Source organism: Myxocyprinus asiaticus, chromosome 39 (assembly GCF_019703515.2).
Source record: "Myxocyprinus asiaticus isolate MX2 ecotype Aquarium Trade chromosome 39, UBuf_Myxa_2, whole genome shotgun sequence".
Taxonomy (NCBI): Eukaryota; Metazoa; Chordata; class Actinopteri; order Cypriniformes; family Catostomidae; genus Myxocyprinus; species Myxocyprinus asiaticus.
This window is the reverse complement of record NC_059382.1, coordinates 28,887,235-28,902,107: the sequence shown is the minus strand read 5'-3', so window position 1 is coordinate 28,902,107 and position 14,873 is coordinate 28,887,235. Positions and strand designations below refer to the sequence as shown.

The window sequence follows — 14,873 nt, the reverse complement described above, 5'->3', positions numbered from 1 at the left end:
CGATAACAGCAGTGAGCATCTTTATGTTCAAATTAGGTTTCTTTATTTGGTGTGAAATGGTTAACTTTTGCTTCACGTTTACATTATGATGTTTTTCTTGTGCTTCAATTTCACAATATGATGGTCTTGTCAGATTATGTCATTGTATGAAATCTGAACGGCTTTTTCTCGTCGATGCTGCTCCCAAATGTAATACAACATTATAAAATCAATCAGTAATTGAATAAACAACCAGAATGAATTAACCAAACTGCCAGAATTATTAAAGCCCTACTGAGTTTTTTTGTTTGTTATCAGTGTAAATATATTTTTTCAATGTTGCTAACATAATCGATCATGATCCCTTACGATTCAGTACACTAGACATTGCATCACTAATTTGACACTATGGGGAGTGTCCTTCTACATGACCTAGTTGAAACCTTTCTGTAATAACGCCAGGATTGGCGGATTGGTGATTAAGCCCCGCCCTTTTAGGCGTGAAGCTGTCCTATATAAAAGCGGGCGCGCAAACACCCCAGATAGCAAGGAGAAGTCGATTCGACGTCGATTTTTAGTTGTAAGGGTCGGGATCAGTCATCGATCAATTTTCAATGTTGAATCAACATTCACTATTTGGTCGGTACATCAGAACATTGTTAGGTCAAAAATAGAACATATATTCAACACCGAAATGAGGTTGATTCATCAACATGTACCGCCAACCGATTTGGTCGAAATCATAATGTTTGTTCTATATTGAAACTTGGTTAGAGAAATCGGAGATCTGCGCATGCGCGTTTTTGAATCTACACCTGGCTAATCGTCAGTGGATGCGTTGCTAGAAAAAGGTAAGCACAAATATACTTTTATTCATCATTTTACACAATGGTTTGTTAGTCTATCATTGAATATCACTTTAGATTTGAATTGTTTATCCTTCAGTGTTTTAAAAACATTCTCGCTTGGAATTTTTGTAGTTAAATGTCCTATTTCGTGCACTGCCCAGTTTTCCGTGAGGCTGGTAACTGTGGTAAATTGAGATAATTCACCATGTTGGACTCATTTCAGTTTTTGTAGATGGTCAACTTCAGCATGATCAATTTCACTCATATTTTCTAAACTTTAACTTTAGTTCATACTTTAGTTTAGCCATACTAAGTCAATAATACACAAGGTGAAAAGATGTTAAAACTGTCATTACTTGCTCAAAGACTGTGTTTTTATTTTAGGGACAAACCCTGTGGCATTTTCTACCCTACTGTTCACCACAGAGGTCCAAATGAGCATGGCAAATGTAGAAGACTCAAGTTATCTTTATAATATTACAATTGTATGTCTCACAACAATATAACATACAGTTAAATACATTGTCATCTACTGTACCTATAAATTGTGCTGGGAAACAGTTGGTGTCTTGTGTTTTACCTAAAGGATTAAATATGATGATTTTATGATGATGATTGGTAGTGGGACTGTTAATAATACTGCTGAATACTGTCACTTGTACATACTGTATTTCTCTGTTTTAGAGAGATGTCTTTCATTTGCTTCATACTTCAGAAGGTAATAGTTTTTAGACAATAATACCTTTGCATTGTTACTTTTCAGCTGCATTTTTATTTCTTTTTGAGGGATTGCCATTGCAGTAAATCCACCCCAAAGAGGCTCAAATACAGAAGACAGTGGTATTCTTTTTGAGTATTGTATTGTAGTGCCAAATATCTCAAGATAATGTTTGATGTACTGTAGGGTGGAGTTAAAACAGAATAACCTGTTATTTCTTTATAATTCTAGAATTTACATTCATAAGACTTGATTTTGTTATGGAATGACCCACTGTTGAAATGCAGTTTCACTGTGATTTATGTCTTTTCTTTTACCTTTAGGGAGGAACTTTTCAACAGCCACATCACAGCACATCACTGAATGGTAAAGGCTTTCTCATCATTGATTATAATTTTCCATCTTTGCATCTTTTGTGTCTAGCCAGAGGAGGTTTGCAAATACATGGATGAAGCGTTAATGGTGCAGACCAAAACAGATGTCAATGGAAATAAATATTGCCTGTACACTTACTGCTGCACGTGAATTACTCCAGAAAAAAATACTTATAAAATATTTTGTAAGCCTGCTGATCATTAACTCTTAAAAGGGCAAGAACATACAAATACCTCATAAATTAATTTATGAAAACAAATGAATGTATTGCTATTTTATAACATATTATGGTTCAAATATTACATTTTCAAGATTTTTTTCTTCAACATACTGCTTTTATTGACAATTTTGCAGCATGAAGCCTATTTTTCATGAAAACGACATGTAAAAGGTAGGAACATTTGCCATGAGGTCAGTGGACTTCTCATAATTCTGCCATTTTACTTTAAGATTGTGAATTGATGTCAGCGTTTTAATACAAATTCACATGACCTCAGTATTTGCAGGGACTCTATTTTCAATCATTTCCTCAGATATTTGGCCAACTTACTCACTGCTCCTCGCTTCAGCCTCTCAAATGTTGTATCGCCAAAGAGACAAAAACCTTTATAGTGTTTTAAAGACATCATAACAATTGTTATAGTATTGAGAATACTCCTGTGACCAGATCAGATTTAATACTGAAGTGGGTAATATGGCAATATTTGAATTGCATTGTTTTTTTGTTTTGTTATTTTTCTGTGAGCCCCAGTTGAAGACAGAGAACTTACAGATGTTGGCCTTAACCTGTGTCATTCTGGACAGACGTCTATTCCAGTCCTACCTACACCACACAAGACTTTTTTCTGCTTTTATTTGGATGGCTGTCTACTTAAAAGTTCTCTTTAATTAGACGTATGCAAATATAACTTGAACTTGAACTGCAAAAACAAAGAACTTGATCCAGTTTTCGAGAATCCCTTAAGTCAAAGGGATATTTCACCCAAAAATGAAAATTCTCTCATCATTTTCTCACCCTAATTCCATCCCAGATGTGTATGACTAGCTTTCTTTTGCAGAACACAAACACAGTTCTGTAGGTCCATACAATGCAAGTGAATAGTGGCCAGACCTTTGAAGCTCAAAAAAGCAGATAATGGCAGCATAAAAGTAACCCATTCGACTCAAGTAGTTTAATCAATGTCTTCTGAAATGATCCAGCCGGTTTTGCGTGAGAACGGACCAAAATGTACCTCCTTTTCACTGTACATCTTACCATTGCAGTCTCTAAGCACGATCATGATTACAAGCTCGATTACACTACCTAGTGCTTGATGCATGCACAGAGCACTAGATGGCTCTAGGAAGTGTAATCAAACTTGAAATCATGATCGCCAAGGAGGCTGCTGATGTGATGATTTTTAATGAAAAAGGAGTTTGGAGTCTGTTCTCACCCAAAACTGATTGGATTTCTTCAGAAGACATGGATTAAACCACTCTAGTTTTATGGATTAAATTTATTCTGCATTTATGTGCTTTTTGGAGCTTCAAAATGTTGGTCCCCATTCACTTCGCAGATAAAGGAAAGTCATACACATCTGGGATGGCATTAGGGTGAGTAAATTTTGAGAAAATTTTATACTTTTTTTGGGTGAACTAACCCTTCAAGAAAACCTTTAGATATAATTGTAAGCATATTGCCACTAAGGGTTTGCTTAAATTAAAGGGACAGTTCACCCAAAAATGAAAATTCTATCATTATTTACTCACTCTCATGATATCCCAGGCGTGTATGACATTCTTTCTTCACCAGAACACATCTGAAGAAGAGCAGAAAAATATCTCAGTTCAGTAGGTCCTTAAAATGCAAGTCACAGACAGTCAGCATAAACATCATCCATATGACTCTAACACAAAAACGACTTAAATTAATGTCTTCTAAAAGTAACACTTTCACTTTTGTTGTGAAAAAGATCAATATTTAAGTACTTTTTAACTCTAAACCATTGCTTCCGGTCAGCAGCAGTATAAGCATTCACGAGAGCGCTGCGTACACGTCTCTCGTGTGACGAATTCACATTGGCATGTTGCAGGCGTAATCTCATGTTTTTCTATCTGTTGAGACGTCCAGGATAAGCACACAAATGCACCATTGTGAGTAAAGAAACAGATACAAATGCAGATCTAAACCGAAACCAACAAAGCTTCTGTACAGCGTACCTCCTACTCAGCTGTAAACCGCGCTGCTCTTCCGGCGATTATGTCACATGCGCATACTGCTGTTGACCGTAAGCGATGCTTGATAGTTAAAAAGTATTTAAATATTTATCTTTTTCGCACCAAAATAGTTTTGCTTTAGAAGACATTAATTTAATCGCTGGAGGCGTATGGATGACGTTTATGCTGACTGTTTGTTCTTTTTGGAGCTTCAAAAGTCTGATCACCATTCACTTGCATTTGAAGGAACTACTGAGCTGAGATATTTTCCTATTATTCTTAAAATGTGTTCTGCAGAAGAAAAGTCATACACATCTGGAATGGCATGAGCGTGAGTAAATGATGAGAGAAGTTTCATTTTTGGGTGAACTAACAATTTATTATTGCTCCCTCGCAATAAACATGGTTTTACTTTAGTAAAATTGTAGCAAATATTTAGTAACCATGGTCAATTTTGTAGTAATGGTTTTTATGGTTTCTGTGGTAAAACAAGGTTTAATTTTCATAATGGTTAAAAAAAAATATCAGCAGTAACAATAGTTTAATTATGGTAGTAAAACCAGAGGAACCACAAAATTCTAATTTTATTATCATACTTTTCATTGTCCTGTGCTATTACAATGGTTTCACTGCAAGTATCATGGTTAAAATATGGTTACTGTACTAAAACCACAGTTATTTTTTTGCGAGGGAATGCAAAACTATTGCAAGGGAATGCAAAATATTTCCCTCCCTCTCTTTCCTCTTAAGGGGCTCCGTATGTTCCAAACCTGTATGTTATTCTTTTGTGAAACACAAAGGAAGATATTGCAATATTGAATTTCAGTCAACCACTCACTTTTATAGAAAAGAAAGATGCAATGAAAGAAAATGGTGACTGTGAATGTCAGTCCCTAATGTTCTGCCTTATATCTACTTTTGTGTTCCACAGAATAAAAATGTCTAAGGTTCAGAACAACATGAGGGTGTGTATATGATGACAGCTTTTTAATTTTATGGATGAGCTAACTCTTAAAATCTATAAAAATTGACACAAGCTTTAAATTAGCCTGTAATTTGTTATTATACATCCATTTGTGAATGCAACAGCGTGTGAATGCAACAATTTTTCCATAATTGGCTGTTAAATATTAAGATTTATATACTGTAGAAAAAGTTAACTCCAAAGAATTATGTATTTGTAAATGTGTATTTTGTATAAATAAAACAATGAGTAACTGAATGTGCTGTGCGAGCCCCTCGATCTGAAGTGGCGTTGCCTATATATTATATGCGTGACGAGCACCGGTCCTCTATTACGTTTGCCAGTTCTGACAATGAAGATAATGCCATATACCTCACAGCATCAGAGACTGCGAATGGTCCAATGTTGTTGAGTGATTCCCTCCTACAATGAATGAATGTTACATTTTGAATGTTACATTTATATAGCGCTTTTTCGGACACTACACTCAAAGTGCTTTACACAGTGAACAGGGGACTCTCCTCAACATCCACCAGTGTGCAGCATCCACCTGGATGATGTGGCGGCAGCCATAGTGCACCAGTACACTCACCACACACCAGCTATTGGTGGAGAGGAGAGAGTAGAGTTATAGAGCCAATTAATGGATGGGGATTATTAGGATATTAGGAAAATTATGAGTATTGTGCACAACCGCTTCCTGGTGGGGAGCGCCGCTCAGTCTCATCTAGATCTACACGGCTAAACGATTCAGTTCATACGCCGGCCACCTTGCTCTCAGTTTGAGGTTAATCTTCCCTCCCGAATTCACTAAGTAGGGAAATTAATCATTACTTATCACACTTGAGATTGGATGCTATCACCGCCCTGTGTGTTATGTGAAATCCTAATTATTTTCCTTCCTCCAGGACCGGGATGTTACTCAAAATGTTGTTTCTGTGTATTGCGTTCAATAAGAACGTTCTCACAAAAGAGCAAAGCACTCATTGCATGAGTTGCACACACATTCTGCTACACGCTCCAATATGGAATGCCAAAAGGGTCATTTTTCACCAATGGTGTCCTATCATCCACAGTCCCATTAAAAAGAGAGGTGTGATGGTGCAGTGTGCAGAAAATTCACAATCTCCTCTCAGAAGCGCAATAGGGATTGTTTAGAACTGCAATGCTACACGCTCCAATATGGAATGCCAAAAGGGTCATATTTCACCAATGGTGTCCTGTCATCCACAGTCCCATTATAAATGGGCTGTGATGGTGCGGTGTGCAGAAAATTCATAATAATTTCACAGAAAACACGATAGAGATTGTTTAGAACTGTAATACCCTATGGTCTGTCCCTAGCTCCTTGCACATTCACAAAGTGCATCGATGCAGTACTCGCCCCTCTGAAACTGAGCGGCATGCGCATTTTGATCTACCTCGACAATTGGCTATTACTGGCCAAATCAGAGGCTCTATTATGCCAGCACCGGGACTTATTGGTCCAACATCTGAACAGCTTGGGCCTCAATGTCAACTGGGTGAAGAGCACACTCTCCCCCAGCCAACAAATCTCTTTTTTAGGAGTACGTCTCGACTCCGTGAGCGAGCGCGCTCATCTCATGAGCGAGTGCATTCAGGGCATTCTCCAGTGTCTGTCTCAATTCAAACTGGGGAGAACACTTCCACTGAAGCTGTTTCAAAAAGCATTTGGGCTTATGGTGGCAGTACACGCCGTCATTCCATTAGGCCTCTTACACATGAGACCTCTTCAGTGCTGGCTCAAGCGTCGTGTGCCATGGCATGCTTGGCGCCAAGTGCACATGTGCATCACTATATCTCGCCACTGTCTAGCTGCTCTTGCACCTTGGACAGATCCTGCCTTCTACCAGCAAGGTGTCATGCTGGGGCAGATTTTAGGCAGAAAGTGGTGACCACGGATGCTTCCAACACAGGTTGGGGGATAGTGTGTGACGGATGCCTGGCTTTCAGCACCTGGACAGGTGCCCAGAGGGTGTGGCACATCAACCGCCTGGAGCTGTTGGCTGTTTTCCTAGCCTTGAAGTCTTTTCAGTCCGAAATAGCAAATTATCATGTACTAATTTGCTCAGACAACACGACAGTTGTGGCGTACATAAACTGCCAAGGCGGAATTAGTTCCCTACCAGTGATGAGACTGACGCGTCACCTCCTCCTGTGGAGCGAGCGCCATCTCCTCTCCCTGCGTGCAACATTTGTCCCAGGCCGATGCAAGGGCCGATGCCGGGTGAATGGAGACTTCATCCTTAGACTGTCCTGAGGGTTTGGGAAATATTTGGCAAAGTGGAGATCGATCTATTTGCCTCTATGGAGAATGGCCACTGTCCCCTCTGGTACTCCAAGTCCCGAGCTCCTCTAGGAGTGGATGCAAAGGCCTACAAATGGCCTGCAAAATGCAAATACGCATTACCCCCGGTGTGCCTCCTTCACTCTGTCATATGCAAAGTCTGATAGGACAAGGAAATGATTCTATTGGTTGTGCCGAAGTGGCCTAACCACTCTTGGTTTCCAGAAATGATAGAGATTTTGGACGGCCCTCCATGGGAAATCCCGTTGAGGAGGGATCTCCACTCTCAAGCGCAGGGCACAATCTGGCATCCCCAGCTGTGGAACCTGCCTGTGTGGCCCTTGAATGGGGCGTGCTAAATGTAACAGAACTGACTCAGTCAGTTATGAACACCATTTTACAGGCTAGAGCGCCATGAGTTAACTAATTGGTAGCAAGGACCCAGTGAACTGCCCCATACCTGAAATTCTCAAATTTCTTCAAGAGCGATTGGACGCAGGACTCACTCCGTCAATGCTCAAAGTTTATGTGGCGACTATATCTGCGTATCACGCACCCGAAGTCGGTACCTCTATAGGAAAACATGATTTAATCATAAAGTTCCTTAGGGGAGTGAGGCAGCTGAATCCCCCTCGCCCGGCTACGGTTCCGACTTGGGACCTAACTTTGGTCCTAAAAGCGCTCATAGAGGCCCCTTCGAGCCTCTGGACTCTGTTGAATTACGTATGCTTTCTAATAAGACTGCATTACTGCTGGCTCTGGCCTCAGTGATTTGCCTGTGTCAGTGATTTGCAAGCACTGTCAGTTGACAATTCATGTATGGAGTTAGGTCTGGGACTTTCAAAATCCACTGTCAAACCCAGAAAAGGCTATGTGCCTAAGGTTCTAACCATGCCCTTCAGAGCGCAGGTGGTTCACCTTCAAGCCTTTTTTCCCTTCACCATTTAATTTGGATGAGGAACAGTTCTTGCATTTGTTATGCCCTGTGCGAGCGCTACACACATATGTTGAGCGCACTCGCCAGTTCAGACTGTCTGACCAGCTTTTTGTTTGCTATGGAGGATGCACGAAAGGAATGTCCATCTACAAGCAAAGACTTGCTCACTAGATTGTTGATGCAATTGCCCTGGCTTATGAGTCGAAGGATGCAAATTGACCAATTGGTGCTAAAGCACACTAAACTAGAGGCATGGCCTCTTCATGGGCATTGACGAACAGTGTGTCCTTACAAGACATACAGTATGTTTTGCAGCAGGATGTTCTTCTCAAAACACAATCGCTAGGTTTTACAACCTAGATGTGACATCTCTCTCATTGCAAGTCCTCTCTGTCTAGAGCGCTTGCTATTTCGTTGGCCAAACATACATTTATGCACCTCTTTTCAAGTACGGGCTCCCTATCATTTTACACAACCACCTGCATTCAGGCCGTTGTATCTCCCAAAGTCACAAGCAATTTCATTATATAAAAAACGTCCTTCCAGACTGAGTTCGTGAAGGGGTTAATTCATATTATATGAACAGAGTTCACATACATATTCTGAGTGTTTCCCTCCTGGCTCACCATGAGGGTCATTCACTTGCAACATACTCATGTCTGTCACCATCCCGCTGGACTGCGGCGTCATGCGTCCTCTCTGGGAAGGTTATGTCATGTAGTGCGGCAGGATGGGAATCTGTTCCCCATAGCGTCAGCTTAATGACGCAAAGTCAAGTGTACTGAATTGTAAAGGAACGTCTCAGTATGTACGCAACCTCGGTTCCCTGTGATGAAGGGAACGAGACATTGCGTAAGCTGGCCGCAATATGGACTCAGGGTTTTTTGAGGTGCGAGCAATGCATTCTTTGTCCTGTCAGAAAATTCTGTGGAATGGTGTTTTCACACCCGCTTTTGTACCAGACAGCTTCGCGCCCAAAAGGGCAGGGCATAAACACCATAGCCAATCCTGGCATTATTGTAGAAAGGTTTCAACTAAGTCGTGTAGAAGGACACTCTCCATAGCGTCAGCTTAGTGATGCAATGTATCGTTCCTTTCATCTCAGGGAACCGAGGTTACATACATAACCAAGTTGTTCTTGTCTGGCAACATGTGAGCCCCACTGCATCTTTTTCAGCTCAAACAAAAGATTTAAACACCACCTCCCCCCGTTGAGTTAAGGTGTGAATCACTGAAGCTCTTGGTGTTTAAAACTTGTCTGTTAAAAAAAAGTTTCTTGAAAAATGTCTCAATAAAAAGTGTTAAAACATTTTTAAAGTCCTAAATAAAGCACTAAACCGATTGGAACATGGATCTGTCCTGACGTCCTCTACAGATAAAATAACCATAGTATCACCATGGTATTTTGTAGTAAAATAATTGTAACCAAAAAATTAAAAATGGTTACTATATAAACACCATAATACTGCAATAATACTGTAGTAACACCATGGTTAATATCATCAAATCTATGTTTTCTGACAAAAAATCATGGTTACTACAATATTACTGTAGTAAAACTACCTTTATATTATTTTTTATTTACTATAAATAGTAATAAAAAAAAAATATTAAGAGTGGAGTCAAGAAACAGAATTGGAAAATAATACACCAAATGCAGAATCAAACCCTGGTCGTACAGACACCAGCACACCGACGATACGCTCCACACCATTGGAGCGACACTCTCAATGCACTTTGTGGTGTATTTCTGTTGCCAATAGACTATTGGGGTTACATCTGAAAGCAAATAGTCACTCCGAAAAATAATCAGTATTATCAAGCTTTGGGGCAACATTGGTTAATAGCAAATATTAACTACTAGTAAAATACTAAGACAGATAATGAATAACAAAGCTCGTAAACTACAGGTTTGAACTGCATAGCGTTTCTGGTTATTACGTAAAACTCTTAACGCATGTATTGAGACAAATATTATACAAATTATGTGGTCACAGTACTAACTTCCACCCTAATTCATGTAATGAAAATTGCGATTCTTTTTCAAATATTTTATATTTCATTTGATAAGTATTCTACTCCTGTAAATAATGATTCTGTTCACTTTTTCTTTTGTTTTTATTGTCAGGAGAATATAACATAATATGACACAACATATAAATTAATTAATTAACATTTGATAATCCTTGTTCAGTATGGGCTAGCCTATCGGCACATTAAAAGACAGCACGAGTCTTAATCGTTTTTGGAAGTCACAATAGTTTGAATATGCAGTCTAATGACGCTCGCTAATAATGTGCATATGTATAAAAAAATACTCACAAATGATAATTCTCTCTAATGAAATGTGAATGAATAAATGCAAATAAATAGCTCTCCAATGCGCAGACGTCCTCTTGAATGCTGAATGCTGCAGTAAATTCTTTAGCATACGTCTCCATTGCAAAGTTTTTCCAGAAAATAAATGTTGTGGTGTTTTTAAGTTTGTTGTTCTTCTTCTTTCTCCTGTTTTTATTTGTTTTTTATGGCTGTTGGCAAAACAAGCTTAACTTGCCCTTACCGCCTCCAACTTAACGGTTGTTACGGGAGAAAGAGCTCTGAGGCATTCATTTCTGGCCTGTTGAAATTCTATGGTTATAGTGCCCCTTAGCGGTTTAAAGCTGCTAAGGACGCATTCACACAGTGATCGTGGCGGTAGAAAGACTATTCTGGATGGATACCCACTGTAACAACATCTGCAGTATAGGACTGCCAAGTTCTCACAGTGGCTGGAGTAGTAAAGATGCTAGTACAGAAGAGACAGACAAGGATATATATATCAGCCGCGGCCCGTGCATTTGAAGTCAAGGCCTTCAGTGCGATTCATGCCATTAAGGAAACACAGTTTCACAATGAATAAGACACCATATGCCTATCATACATTACGTGGCAGTCAACTAATAATACCAGTGGACATTTTAAAAACAGGTCCACACGTGAAAGCCAGAAAAGCCGAGGAGGTCTAATACCAAGAAAAAGCTCTCTAATAATATTTGCGATTTCAATTTTGCTTGCAATAAATTTTGTTTGTCAGGGTACACGGTTACTTTTCACTTGATCCGACACTGAATGCTCAAGCAGCCTAATTTACATTTAATAACTCCTGATGTTGCTATAACAATGCAAGAAGCACTTACCAGTTTGCATGAAGTGAAAATCAGCCCTCCTTTCCTGTTTAATTAATCAATCGCACAATCATGCAGAACATCTTAATCTATAAGGATCTCTTTCTCAATGGTGCTGTGGCAGTAACAGCCAACTCGTCAGCATCTCACGCTCTTCGCTTTCAAATTATGTACATCACTTAAAGCGTGTTTGCGTCACTCAAGGCCAGCTAGAAGGCCTGGACTGGGACATATCCTAAAGACTACACCCACCAAGAACAAATAAATCAATCTGATTGGCTGATGAATCTGACAATCTGACTTTAGATGCCCATTCATTTGCACTGTTGAGAGATTCTGCACAAATTCTGAAGGCCTGACGGGGTGGAGCTCAGACTCGCGTGCTGCTTTGGCAAAGGAGCATGGCTTCGGGCATGCGATTTGTGAAACAGTTGTCACACATTGCTTGTAAACATCGAGGAATAAATTCTGATTGGATAAACTTTTTGTTTTTTGCTATTCATTTGTAGATGAATTAGGAGTGGAAAGTGATTGAAAATACATAGGCAAAAAGGTCAATGAGAATGAAAGGATGAAAAAATATTTATAAAGGGCAGCAGAGAAGGCTTTGCCTGCCCTGAGAAATCAGCACTGATATATATATATATATATATATATATATATATATATATATATATATATATATATATATATATATACAGTGGTGTGAAAAAGTGTTTGCCCCCTTCCTGATTTCTTATTTTTTTGCATGTTTGTCACACTTAAATGTTTCAGATCTTCAAACAAGTTTAAATATTAGTCAAAGATAACACAAGTAAACACAAAATGCAGTTTTTAAATGAAGGTTGTTATTATTAAGGGAAAACAAAATCCAAACCTACATGGCCCTGTGTGAAAAAGTGTTTGCCCCACCTGTTAAAACATAACTTAACTGTGGTTTATCACACCTGAGTTCAATTTCTCTAGCCACACCCAGGCCTGATTACTGCCACACCTGTTCTCAATCAAGAAATCACTTAAATAGGACCTGCCTGACAAAGTGAAGTAGACCAAAAGATCTTCAAAAGCTAGACATCATGCCGAGATCCAAAGAAATTCAGGAACAAATGAGAAAGAAAGTAATTTAGATCTATCAGCCTGGAAAAGGTTATAAAGCCATTTCTAAAGCTTTGGGACTCCAGAGAACCACAATGAGAGCCATTATCCACAAATGGCGAAAACATGGAACAGTGGTGAACCTTCCCAGGAGTGGCCGGACGACCAAAATTACCCCAAGAGCGCAGCGAAGACTCATCCAAGAGGTCACAAAAGACCCCACAACAACATCCAAAGAACTGCAGGCCTCACTTGCCTCAGTTAAGGTCAGTGTTCATGACTCCACCATAAGAAAGAGACTGGGCAAAAATGGCCTGCATGGCAGAGTTCCAAGACTAAAACCACTGCTGAGCAAACAGAACATTAAGGCTCGTCTCATTTTTGCCAGAAAACATCTTGATGATCCCCAAGACTTTTGGGAAAATACTCTGTGGACTGACGAGACAAAAGTTGAACTTTTTGGAAGGTGTGTGTCCCATTACATCTGGCGTAAAAGTAACACCGCATTTCAGAAAAAGAACGTCATACCAACAGTAAAATATGGTGGTGGTAGTGTGATGGTCTGGGGCTGTTTTGCTGCTTCAGGACCTGGAAGACTTGCTGTGATAAATGGAACCATGAATTCTGCTGTCTACCAAAAAATCCTGAAGGAGAATGTCCGGCCATCTGTTCGTGACCTCAAGCTGAAGCGAACTTGGGTTCTGCAACAGGACAATGATCCAAAACACACCAGCAAGTCCACCTCTGAATGGCTGAAGAAAAACGAAATGAAGACTTTGGAGTGGCCTAGTCAAAGTCCTGACCTGAATCCTATTGAGATGCTGTGGCATGCCCTTCAAAAGGCAGTTCATGCTCGAAAACCCTCCAATGTGGCTGAATTGCAACAATTCTGCAAAGATGAGTGGGCCAAAATTCCTCCACAGCGCTGTAAAAGACTCATTGCAAGTTATCGCAAACGCTTGATTGCAGTTGTTGCTGCTAAGGGTGGCCCAACCAGTTATTAGGTTTAGGGGGCAATCACTTTTTCACACAGGGCCATGTAGGTTTGGATTTTGTTTTCCCTTAATAATAACAACCTTCATTTAAAAACTGCATTTTGTGTTTACTTGTGTTATCTTTGACTAATATTTAAACTTGTTTGATGATCTGTGTGACAAACATGCAAAAAAATAAGAAATCAGGAAGGGGGCAAACACTTTTTCACACCACTGTGTATATATATATATATATATATATATATATATATATATATATATATATATATAGTGGGCAGTGAAATTAAGCTGGTCATCTACCACCACTCCCAGGTTCCGGGCTTTTAGTTGGTGTTAGTGTAGTTGAACCAAGATGAATAGTGAGGTTGTGGTCAACAGATGGGTTGGCTGGGATCACAAGGAGTTCTGTCTTGGCAAAGTTGAGCTGAAGGTGTCGTTCCTTCATCCAGGCAGAAATATCCGAGAGGCAGGCAGCTGCGTATCATCTGCGTAGCAGTGGCTGGAAAAGTCATGTGCATCAATGATCGGTCTGGGTGATGTTATGTACTGTACATCGAGAAGAGGAGGGATCCAAGCACTGATCCTAGGCCTATTTATTAGGCCTATTTATTATCTAATACATATAGGCCTATTTATTATCTAATACATAATAATATAATATAGTTTAAAATTAAGCCATAAAATAGATAAATGAAAGAAAAAAAGAAGAAAAAAGAATGTTTAATAAAATATTTGATCAAACTCAATAGTATAAATCAATAAATGATTTACACATATTTGTGTGCAGGACCAAAGTGGCCACATGACTGAATTACAAATTAAATTTAGAGGGAATTGAGATGTTTTATTTATTATATTGTGCACTTGCAATAGGCCCACTGCCAGAGGTGGGTAGTAACACCCTACATTTACTCCATTACATTTACTTGAGTATCTTTTTGGAAAATTTTTCCTTTTAGAGTAGGTTTAAAACTGGGTTCCATTTTCCCAGCCCTGGAAGTGGTGAGAATGCGTGGCAAATGGAATGGGAGAAGGTGCAAAGATGCAAATGTCGGCCGTGGTGCATGCTTTCAGTTAGAGTAATGGGTCGGGGGGCTCATTCTGTTGACTTTATCGCAGTTAACAGCTCCCTTCCATTGTGCACACTCGAGGAGGGCAGCGCTCTCAATTTAACAGCAGCAGTGACAAGAGACTATTAACTTCTGATCCGGCTTCCATAGTAGTTCCAAACAGATTTATCAATAAGAATAGCTTAAAATGTGAGTTCTAACTGACCATTATCACCTTTCAGCCA

The 14,873-nt window shown here is 39.5% G+C and overlaps 1 protein-coding gene and 1 long non-coding RNA gene across 3 annotated transcripts in view; one reads left to right on the top strand and one right to left on the bottom strand.

Moving 5' to 3' along the window:
* ptgir (prostaglandin I2 receptor) overlaps positions 1-14,873 on the bottom strand; it is a 143,288-nt gene that overhangs the window by 13,840 nt on the left and 114,575 nt on the right. The window lies entirely within an intron of this gene.
* On the top strand, positions 1,093-2,894 carry LOC127430039 (uncharacterized). Its single transcript, XR_007895393.1, has 3 exons — positions 1,093-1,911; positions 2,275-2,311; positions 2,672-2,894. It is a non-coding gene; the product is annotated as an uncharacterized LOC127430039 (long non-coding RNA).